This window comes from Jaculus jaculus, chromosome 8 (assembly GCF_020740685.1).
Source record: "Jaculus jaculus isolate mJacJac1 chromosome 8, mJacJac1.mat.Y.cur, whole genome shotgun sequence".
NCBI classification, from domain to species: Eukaryota; Metazoa; Chordata; class Mammalia; order Rodentia; family Dipodidae; genus Jaculus; species Jaculus jaculus.
Genome location: NC_059109.1, coordinates 34,064,915 through 34,078,414, shown reverse-complemented (window position 1 = coordinate 34,078,414; position 13,500 = coordinate 34,064,915). Strand labels below are relative to the sequence as shown.

The 13,500-nt window shown below is 38.9% G+C and overlaps 1 protein-coding gene and 1 pseudogene across 1 annotated transcript in view; one reads left to right on the top strand and one right to left on the bottom strand.

Moving 5' to 3' along the window:
• The window catches only part of Fam83b (family with sequence similarity 83 member B), a 101,593-nt gene that overhangs the window by 9,288 nt on the left and 78,805 nt on the right, over positions 1 to 13,500 (top strand). The gene's annotated exons all lie outside the window — the stretch shown is intronic.
• LOC123462840 lies at positions 6,770 to 8,175 on the bottom strand (annotated as a pseudogene).

Here is a 13,500-nt window from a genome sequence, read left to right as displayed (position 1 = left end):
AATTCAAGGCACATCTCTGCTATATAATATTTCCAGATTTCCAGGCCAGCCCAAACTACGTGAAACTGTGCCTAAAACAAACAAACAAACATAAAATCTATTGCCATTTTGTGTATTTTTCCTTTTGTTTTTGGAAGAAATTTCTCCAATTATAATTTTGCTCTGTTATAGTATTGCATTTGGCGTACTACCCAATAGCACCATGATAAATGTCTCTCCATGCTTTAAAAACACCCCAGGCAGTTTTTGACAATCTTGTTTTGTTTTTGTTTTGAACATGGATATGTATGATGTTGGTTAGTTAATATCTGTAAACAAATAAATGGAAAAAGCAAAGTTTCTGCTTCCTCACTGGGAGGCATCGCTTTCCTGGGAGATGACACGCTTCCGCAGTGATGTGGAAGTCTCATTGTTCCTGCCCTCCCATATTCTGGCAAGTATACCCCATCTCTTCTGTGCCTAGGGTTGTATCCTTTGTTGTAAACTCATTAGAAATTTTGATGATTTTATAATCCCTATTAATATGTGAAAAGCTAAAAATATCCTAAGCAGTTTGGAAAGGAAGAACAATGTGGAGGACTGACACAACACAACTTAAACTACAGCAACAACAATGCCAGCGTATGGGGCAACGGGAAAGTCTATGGGGTAGGAAAAAGTTAACTCAAACCAGGAGTGGATAAATCTTATACAGGTGTGCAGTTTTCACCAATAACACGAAAGCATTTGTGCATTGGAGAATATATAGAGGATGTAATGCCTTTCAGTAAATAGCCTTGAAACAAATGTACATCTATATAAAAAAATAAGTGAATCTCCTACTTACATCATATACAAAAATTAAAGATGAACCATTGACTTAAAATATACAAACTAAAACTATGCTTAGAGAATAAGCTTAGAGAAAGAAAAACAGTGTTCTATCACACTGTATGATCCTACTGTGTACCATTCATTGTGTGCAATCACTGTGTGAATTCACAGTGTACACTGCTGTTCCATGTGCACTCACCATGTGTCACTGCAGATTTCCTTAAGCTCTGATCCATCAGTTTCCTTGATAGTCTCCAGAAGTTCTTGAGGGTGTCAGAGTAGTTCATGTTATGGGGAAATTGTTTTCAAAAGATGAGGAAAAATTACTATTTAAGTCTGTGAATTGTACCAGTATTTAAGAGATATTAACAAAATATTTATCATTTATAAAATGGGGATGTCTATAATGTGGATTTGGGTTCTTTCTAGCCCTCAATGTCCTGTGAATTTATGGAAAAAAAAATGAAGGAAGTGATGAATCCCAGGCCAAATATTTAAAGTCCAGAAATCTATGGCCCCAAATCTTATCTAATGACATAGGGCTCAAGAGGGTACTATGGCCTGTGCACATAGAGTTCGGGAGAGTACTATGGCCTCTGCACACAGTGTGCAGAAGTTAGGACTCAGAAGAGAAGCAGTAGGAGAAGGGTTGGCTGAGCCTCTGAGCAGGTTCACTAAACAAGTACAGCACACCCTGGCATTAGGGATGGAACCAGCTCTGGCCCTGAAGGCTGGGATTGTGGGAAAGCTCTAAATGGCAATTAATAAGCCTAACTTTTCACCCAGAGTAGATTACCAAGCTACTCTGAGTAAGTGGCCCCTGATGGGCATTGCCTTTCTCACCTGTGAAATGAAGACCTTAAATGTATCAGTAGGTGTTTTTTTTGTTTTCTCTTTTTTTTTAAGCAATTCCCATTAAAGTGTATTTAATGAAATGCAAAGTCAAATGACTATGGACATTGAAAGACTAAGGAGAATCTGGGAAGAGCAAGAGTAAGCAACTTCTTGCCTCACCATAGGGGAAATGTTTTCCCGAGATCTTCACCTTACCATAAGTATGTGAACATCACAGAAGCTAATTTTTATTTTTATTTCTTGACATACAAAAGACATGTCATCTTAACATTTTGAAACAAAGTGTCCAAGTGTTGTCTTGTTGACTTGTTTCCTGAAATACTTCTTCTGCTTGATCATATACAAAGAGAAAAAAATTTAGTTAATAAACTGACCTATTTTTATATAAATTTATTTTTTTCTATTATTAGGAAAAGACTTTTAGTAATTATTAGAATTGCTGTCAGTGTGGTAGGCAGCTTTCAGGATCATAGTGATTAGAGTATGTCACTATATAGAATGATGGGTTTCTTTATAACACTTGTTCTTTCTATTAAATAAAACTAATTTAAAATAATATCTAACAATTTTAAACAGTATATTACGCTAGGCAAAAAGTTGAGAAACTGCATGTACTTTCATCTTTATTGAAGCTCTTTGAAGTTAAAACTGTTAATTTTATCCATTTTCCTGGTGAGCCCATGGCGATTAGAGCCCTGGCAGAGGTCTTCCACGCAGCAAGGGCCAGAGCAAAAGTCTAAATCTGTATCATTTTACCATCTGCCTTACATCGCTGGTCCTTAAAATAATTCTGCTTCCTTGTATCCTGCAGTTAAAGACTCTTTCTTTCCTTCCTTCCTTCCTTTTCTTTTCTTTCTTTTCTTTCTTTCTTTCTTTCTTTCTTTCTTTCTTTCTTTCTTTCTTTCTTTCTTTCTTTCTTTCTTTCTTTCTTCCTTTCTTATTTATTTGGGAAAACACTTTCTACACCAACTATTCCTGTTTTTCAGGTAGTCACATGACATCATGGGCCACACAGCCTGTACTTGTGAAATTACCTTTTGATGTGAATTCATACTTCTGACTATTCTGCACTGGAACTTTATGTTGTTTGTGGGAGAGAGGCTTATGCTCTACCACCTAACTAAAGCTCAGCAATGTGCTTATTTTTCACTTCACTGCTTATGCCTTTTTGTTGTTGTTTTTCTGTTTTGGGTATTTTTTCCTGGCATATAACAAACATGCATGTTGAATTAGTATGGTGCTACACATTTATTCAAATATCTGTTCTGCTTATTGACAATGGTCAGATGAAGAATGGGAGACTTTGTGTGAAATAAGTCCATTACCTTGTAATAATGAGGTCTAGACCTGAGTAATGAAAGTGAGAAAATGTTTTACTTTTGACTCTGAAGTGTCAGGCTCCAGCTTAAAAAAGGGGGGGCAGATGAAAACCCCCTGAACACAAAACACAGTTTCTATAATTTTCTGATCGAGAGCCACTTTCCCCCTTTTCCCTACTGGCTAGGTACTCAAGAAGGTAACAGTCTTCCTGGTTTTCTGGTGTCTTTCATACCCCAAGTCTCTCCTGCTTCTTTGTTTAGCTTGCCTTAGCTCTGCTCTACATTCTGAGAACATGGGGTCTTATCTATACCTGCCAGCTTAATGATTATAGATCGTGCTTGTGTGTGGTCACATAGGCAGGCTGTCAAAAATTCTTGATTCTGGTCTAGACAAAGGAAGTTCAGTGGAAGAAGACTTAATGCTTCCTGCTAATTTGTGCCTCTGTACTTTGTAAACTGAAGTCTCATCTAGGGATTTTTTTTTTTTTATATATATATTGAAAGTGGGCCAATATTTCTTTCACAATTTCCTCCTCTTTTCTCTGTGTTTTTATTGAGTGTCATTCTTCTATTTTATTTAACTTTTCACATTGATTCAAATTTTTTTTGGCTCTCTATCATAAGATGTATGCTCTGATTTAGTGTTTAGAAGTGTCACATTACTTTGTTGATAAATAGGGGCATCTGTCTGTTGGTTGCAGTCTCAGTAGGTATCTGTGTGACCCATCTTACATTGGGAAAGATAAAGCATACCATTGCAGTTGTGACTCCTACTACAATAACATGGGAATCGAGCTGTGAGGCCAACATACCTTTTATAGAAAAAAAAGTAGTGACACTTTCCATAATTATAGACACTATACTATGATGGTATTCCCCTTCTACAACCTTCTTTTCTCCCTCTCCCTAATTACTTCTCCACTGAATCCCTTTTTTTTTTTTTTTTTTTTTTTTTTTTTTTTTACAACTAGTGTCTCTTCTATTTTGATATCATCATTTTCCCCCTCCTATAATGCAGACCTTGTGTAGGTAGCAGCAGCTACTGTGAGGTCATGAGTACCACAGCCACTTTGTGTCTAGAAGACAGTATTGCAAAGCACTCCTTTCCTTTCCTTTTTTTTTTTTTTTTTAATAGTCTTTCCACCATGTCTTCCACAATAGTCTCTGAGCCTTGGAAGGTATGATAGAGATGCCTCACTTCTGAACGCTCACTGTCAGTTTTTTCTCAGCACTTTGGTGAGTTTTTGAGTCTCCTCAGTGATCACTGCCATCTGAAAAGCGATGCTTTTCTCACCAAAAGTGAGAGAAACAGTAACATATGGGCATAAGCATAGGCATTTAGAGGACAGTTTGTGGGCATAGTAAGTAGATCCATTTAGTGAAGCGACGATACTAGCATCCTCCCTAGGATTTATGACCTCTGATTAGGTTGTTAGCATGGGACATGAATTCCCTCAAATCTTAATCCGAGAGAAGTTGGTTTCCCTCATAATGCACTTGCTGCCATTGCACCAATTAATGCATTTGGCCCATGGAATTTGCACAGTCCACTTCTGGTTAAGCCTGTTGATGGCTTTTTTGGTCCAACCTGCTACATAGCTTTTTCCAGTATCCTGGCAGCTAGTCAACATACAGGAAGCTTCCTGTAGTAGGATTTCTCCAATTATCTGCAGCCCAAACATGTGGTGTCTTCAGAAATACGACCTTACCTTCTAACTCTGGTGGGCAACCAAGAACCTTGGCAATAATCTGTAATGTTTCTGGGTCATTAGGAGCCCCCCTTGGCCAAAACTAAGTGGAAGGTATCCCACACTTGCAGTGAAATTTTCTTGTAACAATCTATGGTATTAGAGTGCAGCATTATCCACCCCCATGGAGTCCTTCTGTTGAATATCTTTATATATATAAAATTTGGCTAGCTGTAACATCTTTAATTATGATCCCTCCTTTCATTCTCTCCTCTTTTCCATCCCCTCCATTGCTTTTCCATTCTCCAAACTATATAAACCAAGCAGAAGAATTACCTGGATAAACATAGCAACACAAGATAATGTCAGGTAGACAGGACAGAAGCAGAATCAGGAAAATTAGCAAGGATTAGGATTTCTTTGGGTATGTATGGTCTTTTTTGTTTCCATGTAATTGAAAAATTGCTTGTATTCCTGAGAAGAATGTCATTGGAACTTTGATTGGCATTTCATTGAATCTGTGTGTCACTTTTGGTAATCTGGGTATCATTACAATACTGATTCTTTCAATACAGGAGCATCAATCATCTTTCCAATGTCTGTTGTCTTTTGATATAGAGGTATTTCACATCTTAGTTGTGATTTATTACTAGGTACGTATTTTTAGGTGTAGCTCCATTAAATAAGATGTTTTTTTGTAACTTATTGTTCAGCAAGTTCATTATTAGAATATGCGGATGTTGACATTGTATCTTGTAACTCTGCTGAATGCATTGATTAAGTTGAAGGGTTTTCAAATACAGCCTTTATTCTATTGAGGTATGTGTTGAATCGATTCTTCATTTATTCAGGGCTTTTATCATGAAGACCTTTTGACCTTTGTCATTTGTCTTTTCTGCATCTGTCAAGATGAGCATGTATTTTTGTTCTTATGTTTATTCATGTGATGAGCTACACTTACTCATATGTGTGTTTTGAACTAATCTCACATTCCAGGGATGAAATTTAGTTTTGGTATCAGGAAAAGACTGACTTCAAAGAATGGAATCTTTGATATCATCATTTTCTGAACTTATTGTTCAGCAAGTTCATTATTAGAATATGCGCATGTTGACATTGTATCTTGTAACTCTGCTGAATGCATTGATTAAGTTGAAGGGTTTTCAAATACAGCCTTTATTCTATTGAGGTATGTGTTGAATCGATTCTTCATTTATTCAGGGCTTTTATCATGAAGACCTTTTGACCTTTGTCATTTGTCTTTTCTGCATCTGTCAAGATGAGCATGTATTTTTGTTCTTATGTTTATTCATGTGATGAGCTACACTTACTCATATGTGTGTTTTGAACTAATCTCACATTCCAGGGATGAAATTTAGTTTTGGTATCAGGAAAAGACTGACTTCAAAGAATGGAATCTTTGATATCATCATTTTCTGAACTTATTGTTCAGCAAGTTCATTATTAGAATATGCGCATGTTGACATTGTATCTTGTAACTCTGCTGAATGCATTGATTAAGTTGAAGGGTTTTCAAATACAGCCTTTATTCTATTGAGGTATGTGTTGAATCGATTCTTCATTTATTCAGGGCTTTTATCATGAAGACCTTTTGACCTTTGTCATTTGTCTTTTCTGCATCTGTCAAGATGAGCATGTATTTTTGTTCTTATGTTTATTCATGTGATGAGCTACACTTACTCATATGTGTGTTTTGAACTAATCTCACATTCCAGGGATGAAATTTAGTTTTGGTATCAGGAAAAGACTGACTTCAAAGAATGGAATCTTTCTTGTGAACAATTTGAGAAATATTTTTTTTTATTATTATTTAAGACCTTTATTAACAGGTGCTTGCAGTTTGTGGACTTTTTTTTGAAAAAATCAAGTTGTAAACTTTTTATTACAAATTAAAAATGAAGTTCTTAAAAATCTCAACTTGACCAGATATGAAACAATTTAAAAACCTTTATATTGAGAAAAACCAGGCTTTTTTAAAAAATACGTTTGTCATTACCAAAAAGAGACATCTTTAAGTAAAAATAATAAAAACCCCATGCTGCATAGTCAATGCAGATAGTTCTAGTTTATCTGGTCAATGGGCAAAAAGCAAGCACTTAAGGTCTTCAGCTCCAATCTTTTGTTCATTTCTTATTGCTGGAATTTCATATTCATTTCTTCTTGTTGGATGACTAAACCGGATGATGGTAAAGATGGTAAGCCGGCATTTACTCAGCCCCGCCCTGCTCAGCCTCCAGAGCGGACGAATTTTCAGCTGGTGGATGGCTGCTTTTGTCTCTTTGCCATCTTGTGGTTTAGGGCTCTCTGGGCGTCTGCGTCGGTAATTGAAGTTGCGGCGGTACCGACGTTGAGGCGGCTGCTGACCTTGGGTGTTATCTCCTTGATTTTCCTTGTCCTCTTCATTGCCATCCTCTCTGGGCTGTCTTTGGCGAGGAGGACCCCTGAAATGAATACTGCGGAATCGTGGTCTATAACCCCGATACATATTCTGTCTCACGGGTCCACCTTGCTCTCCTGCACCCTGGTTGTCAGCACCCTCCATCACTTCTCCCTGTACAGGAGGGTTGGAAGACTGTGGTCGACGCCCATAGGGCCTCCTCATGTAGTAAGGTGGGAACCTTCGCCTGCGGTAGGGTCGGCGTTGTTGGGCCTGTCCTTCAGGAGGCTCTCCATCCTTCATCCTTTCCCCCACTCTCACTATTCTGGTAATTCTGCTGGTAATTGCGTGGAGGACCCCTACGACGTGGATAGCGTCTATAATGGTTACGGTCTGCTGCATATTTACTGCCTTGAACTGGACCTCCACCAGGGCCTGCAGCATTGCCGCCTCCGCACCCTTTTCTCCTTCAACAACATCAAACTCCACAGTCTCTCCGTCTCCTACACTGCGAAGGTGCTTCCTGGGGTTATTCTTCTTTATGGCAGTCTGGTGTACAAATACATCTTCCTTGGTGTCATTCCTGTTGATGAAACCATATCCATTCCTTACATTGAACCATTTTACTGTTCCCAAAACCTTCGTTGCGATGACCTTCTTGTCCCCGCCGGCAGGCGCCGCCGATGTGAGGCCGCCCGGGCCGCCGCTCCCTGCGCCGCTGCCCGTGGTGCCGGGCTTGGTGTCGGCGGCGGGGTGGGGGTGGGGCGGCGGGCGGCTGCTGGTTCTCGGCCTCGCTGCTCAGGTCGCGGTGATGGTGACTGGGGCCGGCTGCGGCAGCTGCGGCTCCTCCCGGGGTGTGATGGTAACTAGGCCGGCGGCGGCGGTGGGGCTGCTCAGGACTCTCTGGGGTCCGCTCTCCGCTCCCGCTACCGATCGAACTCGAGAAATATTTTTATGAGTTCTTCCTTGAAAGTTTGGTAGAAATCAGCAGTGAATCCATCTGCTCCTCATCTTCTCTTTATGGGGAGATTTTTAATTACTGTGCAATCTCATTACTCATTATCTGTATCTTCTGAAATTGTTGTAGGTGGGGCATAAGCATTTAGACATTTATCTGTTTCATCTAGATTGTTCAGCCTTTTGTAATATCAGGCTCCTAACTGTTCTCGAATGATCTGAATTTCATTGGGTTGAATTCTTTGAGAACTTTAGTACATGATAATCTTAAAGTTGATCTTATTCACATTGGATTATACTCCTGTGATCCCTCTGCCCCATCTCCATGACACTGAAGGCTACTGTGTGGTCAGGTTGTAGGTCTTCATGTTTTTATTGGTGAGCGTAAGCATTGACATTTAAAGTTATTATTGCTCAGGACCTTCCCATGATTCTGTTAGGCGATGGTCTGGTTGGCTGAGCTATTGATATTTAGGTGAGGTACTACCTGGCCAGTTATTGGTATTCATGTTCCTCCTTCCTTGTTAATTTTGGGCAGAGATTCCTGTCTGACTATGATGATCAGGATTGATTCATTTCCACGTCTTTCCCCCTCTGTTTCTTTCATGGCTATATTCTTACATGTATTCACATAGATGAGAATGTTTTTCTTGCTCCTCCCTGTATAGAAGTCCTATAAAATTTTCTACAGTGCTAATTTGGTTGTCATAAATTGACTTAATTTGTGTTTGTCTTGAAGCCTGCTTATTTCTCTGTCAGTTGTAAATGATAACTTTGCTGGGTCTAGAAATCTTGTTCAACAGTTACTTACATTCAGAGATTGAAATATATCTTTCCACCATTTTCTGGCTTTTAGAGGGTCTGATAGTATATCTGAAGTTATTCTGATTGCCTTTGTATGAGAGTTGACTTTTTTTTTTTCTTATGGTTTTTAGTACTGGTTTATTATGATGACTTGTTTTTCATTCTCACGGAGAGAGTTCCATCTGTCATGTGTGTTTGGGGTGTTCAATGCCTCTTGTCTTTGAATTCAATCCTATCCTCTAGGTTGAGGAAGTTTTCTGCTGGGATTTCATCACATCACCTGTGTTTTCATCTTCTTGTTATCATAGCTTCCTCTATACCATGGATTCTACTGTTTGGCCTCTTGACCCTTTGGCCCCAGGCTTCTTGGTGTTATTGGTCATATGCCTTGATTATTTTTCTTTATGTATCTCTCCACCTGTTGTTAGCTCAAGTTTGTCTTCTGGCCCTGATATTTCTTCTGCATTGATTGTCTGATTGTCTGTTGGTGATGCTCTCTGACATAGTTCTTTTTTAAAACTCTTTCATTTTCAAGATACTTTTTAAAAATATTTTTTATTTATTGGTAAAGAGAGAGAGAGAAAGAGAATGTGAGCCCACCAGAGCCTCTTGCCATTGTAAAGGAACCGCAGACATATGCTCCGCTTTGCACATCTGGCTTTGAGGGGGTGCTGGGGAATTGAACCCAGGAAATCAAGCTTTGCAAGCAAGCACCTCTAATTGCTGAGCCATCTCTCAGCCCGCATTTCTAGATTTCTTGTTTGGTCCTTTTTCAGTGTTTCAGTTTCCTTGCTGAATTTATCTATCATGTTTTGAACTTTCTCCTCTAAAGTGCTAACAGTTTATTTCTCTTTGGGTATTGGTTGTAAGGTCTTGAATAATTTCCTCAGTTCATTTACTTCATTTTGGGTCCTTTATGGTAGGTGAATTCTTTCTCTGATGTCTTCCATCTCTCTATGTTTCTGCTCCCTTTATAGGGAAGTTAGGAGTTTGTAGAGTTTTAGATGGGTTTTAGTGGGAGTTGTTGCCAGTTTTCATTTGTGTATCTTTGTTGGATATTGTATATTTACTGGATTGGACACATGGCTCTTCCAGGTTTAACACTAGTTGATTGTTTTGTTTTCTGTCTGAACTCCTAAAGGCAACCTCACTAGAAATTTCATTTCTTGTAGCACGTTAGGTGCAGCCACAGTGATATTCTCACTTACTTACTACCCTGGTATTTGCTTAGCTGCATGATACTTGTGACCCCCTTATATTTCTAAGAAAGCACTTCTGGGTCACTGGATGGAGTAGCATGACTAATCATTTTTAGAGCAAATTGGATCAGTAGTCCATTAGTGAAAGAAAGAATGAATGTTTTTTAGGATGTAGAATTTTGTGGTACCATTCCCGTTTGGGTCCAGTTTTGTGTCCACCACCCCTGAACCTGATACCAGCACAAGGGTAAAGGAGACAGACACAGAGAACACTCAACTCATACCAAACCAGATATCCAGAGATACAGAAGCTCCCAAGACCTCATCACTGAAGCAGACCTAAAATGAACCCAACATGGCTCAGGGAAATTTGCAGAAGAAGGGTTGGAAAGAATGTTAGAGCTACGCATTGACTCATGATACACAGAGACATTGACTGCTACTGATAGCTAACCCCACAATGCACAATCCATATTCCCCAGTGAGGTGGGTCTCTGCAGAGGGAGTAAGACAGGAAGGAGACTAGCAATGGTACCAACTTGACTGTATACACTGAGTACAAAACTAACAAAATAAATAAATAAATGAAATTTAAAAAGAAAGAAGGAATGAAGAAGAAAGGAAAGAGGGCACATGTTGTGAGATTGACAACACATGGAATAGAGATACGTGAGGTAGTTGTGGGACTTTATTGAAGAAATGTAGAGGAGCAGAAAAGTTAGGAACAGTCATCGAGGTGTATTTTGGAGAGATATAGGTTAAAACACAGTGGATTAGAAAAATAAAATTTAAAAAAAGGGGGTGGTGCTGCTGGAGAGATGACTTAGCTGTTAAAGCACTTCCATGCAAAGCCTAAGGACTCAGGGTCAATTCTCCAGGTCCCACCTAAGTCAGATGAACTAGGTTGTGTGTGCATTTGGAGTTTGCTTGCAGTGGCCAGAGGCCCTGGCACACCCATTCTCCCTCTCTCTCTCTCTCTCTCTCTCTTCCTCTTTCCCTCCCAGTCTCAAATAAATAAAAATGAATTAAAGAAAACATAGTGTATTAATAATTAAACTATAAAATTATAGAAAGATAAGCTATGAAGATGTTACAAAAATACAAAAACATGGATAACACAAAACAAATAATAAACAAAAAAAAAACTTGTGTAAATATATACACAGACAAACATACTAATAATGACTAACCAAAGAATTGAGAAGGAAAATAAATGTGTTAAGTCTTTTGTTGTCTTCATGCTGTGCTTTTCTTTTGTTCTTTGGTTGTTTAGGGAGAGAGTCGTAGAGCCATATGTCATTATGTTTAGCTGTACAGGATTGATTCAGGGGTGGGGGTAGAGCTCAGAATGGCACTAAACTTATTGCAGCTCAGGTGAAGGCAGGGCCTTGTCCTAGGCACTGGTCTATTGAAGTCTAGTAGACAGAAGCAGGTCCTTGTCCCCCACACAGAACACTTATCAACTGCTGGGCGTGGGCAGAGGCAGGTGTCTGATCTGAGTCCACCTTTCTGATTATACTTTATGGCTCTAAGGTCCATTCCCTCACAACTTTTCTTAGGAATTGCAAGAGCAGATATTGAGGGACTATTGTGAAATATCTTGAGCCAGTGCAATCTAATGGTAGCACATCCAGGTTTGCACCTCACAAATCAGATTGGAATTTTGGTAGGACTGAGCCTGAAATGGATCAGTTAAGTGATGAACTTTAAGGAAGGGCCAGACACATACCAAGATTTTTTTTTTTTTTTTTTTTTTGGTAAAACTGAGTTTTGAATTCTTATTGCACATAATGGACTTGTGTTTTGAGTCCCATTGTTGACTTGCAACAGTGGGACTCATGACTTCATGAGGCTGAAAAATCACTTGCCTGACTGAGATGAAGCCCAGCAATTCCTATAGTGAAGCAATGAGCATCTGTAGGAGAAACATTTATGGGCATTATGAGCAGTAAGCATGAGTGGGCATACTTCTCAAGAGAAATCTGATGTAGCTTTGATGTTTTCAACTTCCTCATCACCTGTGCTCTGTCAAGACACTATCTGAGTGTTTTCTTCTTTCCCTGTTTATTTTCTTTGAATCTTCTTTAGAAATTGTGTTTCCTCATTGGGTGTTTGAACACTGATAGATTCTTCCAGTTATGTATGTCCTTTAGCACTGAGCTACTGCCATGTTAATTGTTTTCAACAAAAATTTTGCTGAATCACAAAAATACCTGCTCCCATAATGCCTGATTCCCTTTGTGTTATAACTTGACCTCTTTTCCAGCATATCAAGTCTTATTTTCTCTAAGTCCTGAGTGTACTTTGTTAATTTGTGTTTTGTGTTTTTACTTATGTTTTTGGCCTTGCCTTGAATGGAAATATTTTCTTCCTGATACTTTGTCAGTATATTGTTACTCACTGAATGCAGATAAACCCTTTGCATAGGGATGCTCAAGCTCTTGTATTCCATAATTATATATTTTATTCCATACTTTTATTCATAAAGCAATGAAAATACCTTTGACTAATTAATAAGTATGAATATGTACTCATTTACCCTTAGTTTAGTGTGATGACTCAGTTTTGTACCTTGCCACTCACTTAAGCTAATTGGTAGATTCCTAGAAGACATGTGCTTTGTGCCTTTTTTATTTCATATAACACATCATTATATAAATAATAAGGCCTCAGTAGAGACTTCTATTAATGGCTAACCAGGCATTAGTATTATTTTAATACCTTTTAAAATCAAAATTGGGGGCTGGAGGGATGGATTAGCGGTTAAAACATTTGTCTGCATAGTCAAAGGAGGCTGCTTCAATTCCCCAAGACCTACATTAGCCAGATGCACAAGGGGACATATGCATCTGGAGTTTGTTTTCAGTGGCTGGAGGCCCTGACATTCCCATTCTTTCCCTCTCTCTCTTTCTTCTTCCTTCCCTCCCTCTTTCCCTCCCTCCCTCCCTCTTTCTGTGTCAAATAAATAACTTAATAAAAATCAAATCAAAATTGAAATGACTTATAGAAACTTGTACCATACCAGGAGCCCTCTGAGGTTTAAGGTGAAGAAAACATTCTGGGTATTATGGAAGAAAAGTACATTATTTCACATGAGAAACTCAGAGGTGGGATAGCTTTGTAGTGGTTTGAATCAGATGCCTCACCCTCCAAACTCATGTGTACTGACTGTTTGCTCCCCAGGTGGTAGCAGTTTGGGAGCTGGAACCTTGCTAGATGAGGTATATTGCTGGAGGCTTATTAGCTACAGCTTACAAGTATTAGTTCAGCTCACTCCCCGCCTGTGTTGGAAAGGGGATGGGGATGTCCAGCCTCTGCTCATGCTATATTTTACACTGCCATCTTGAAGCATCCTCTCAAGACTGTAATTCATAATAAAAACCAAACACCTTTCCTCCCATCAGCTTCTTTTTGTCAGGTATTTTGTCCCAGCAACACAAAGACAATTACAACCAAAAATTTGTATC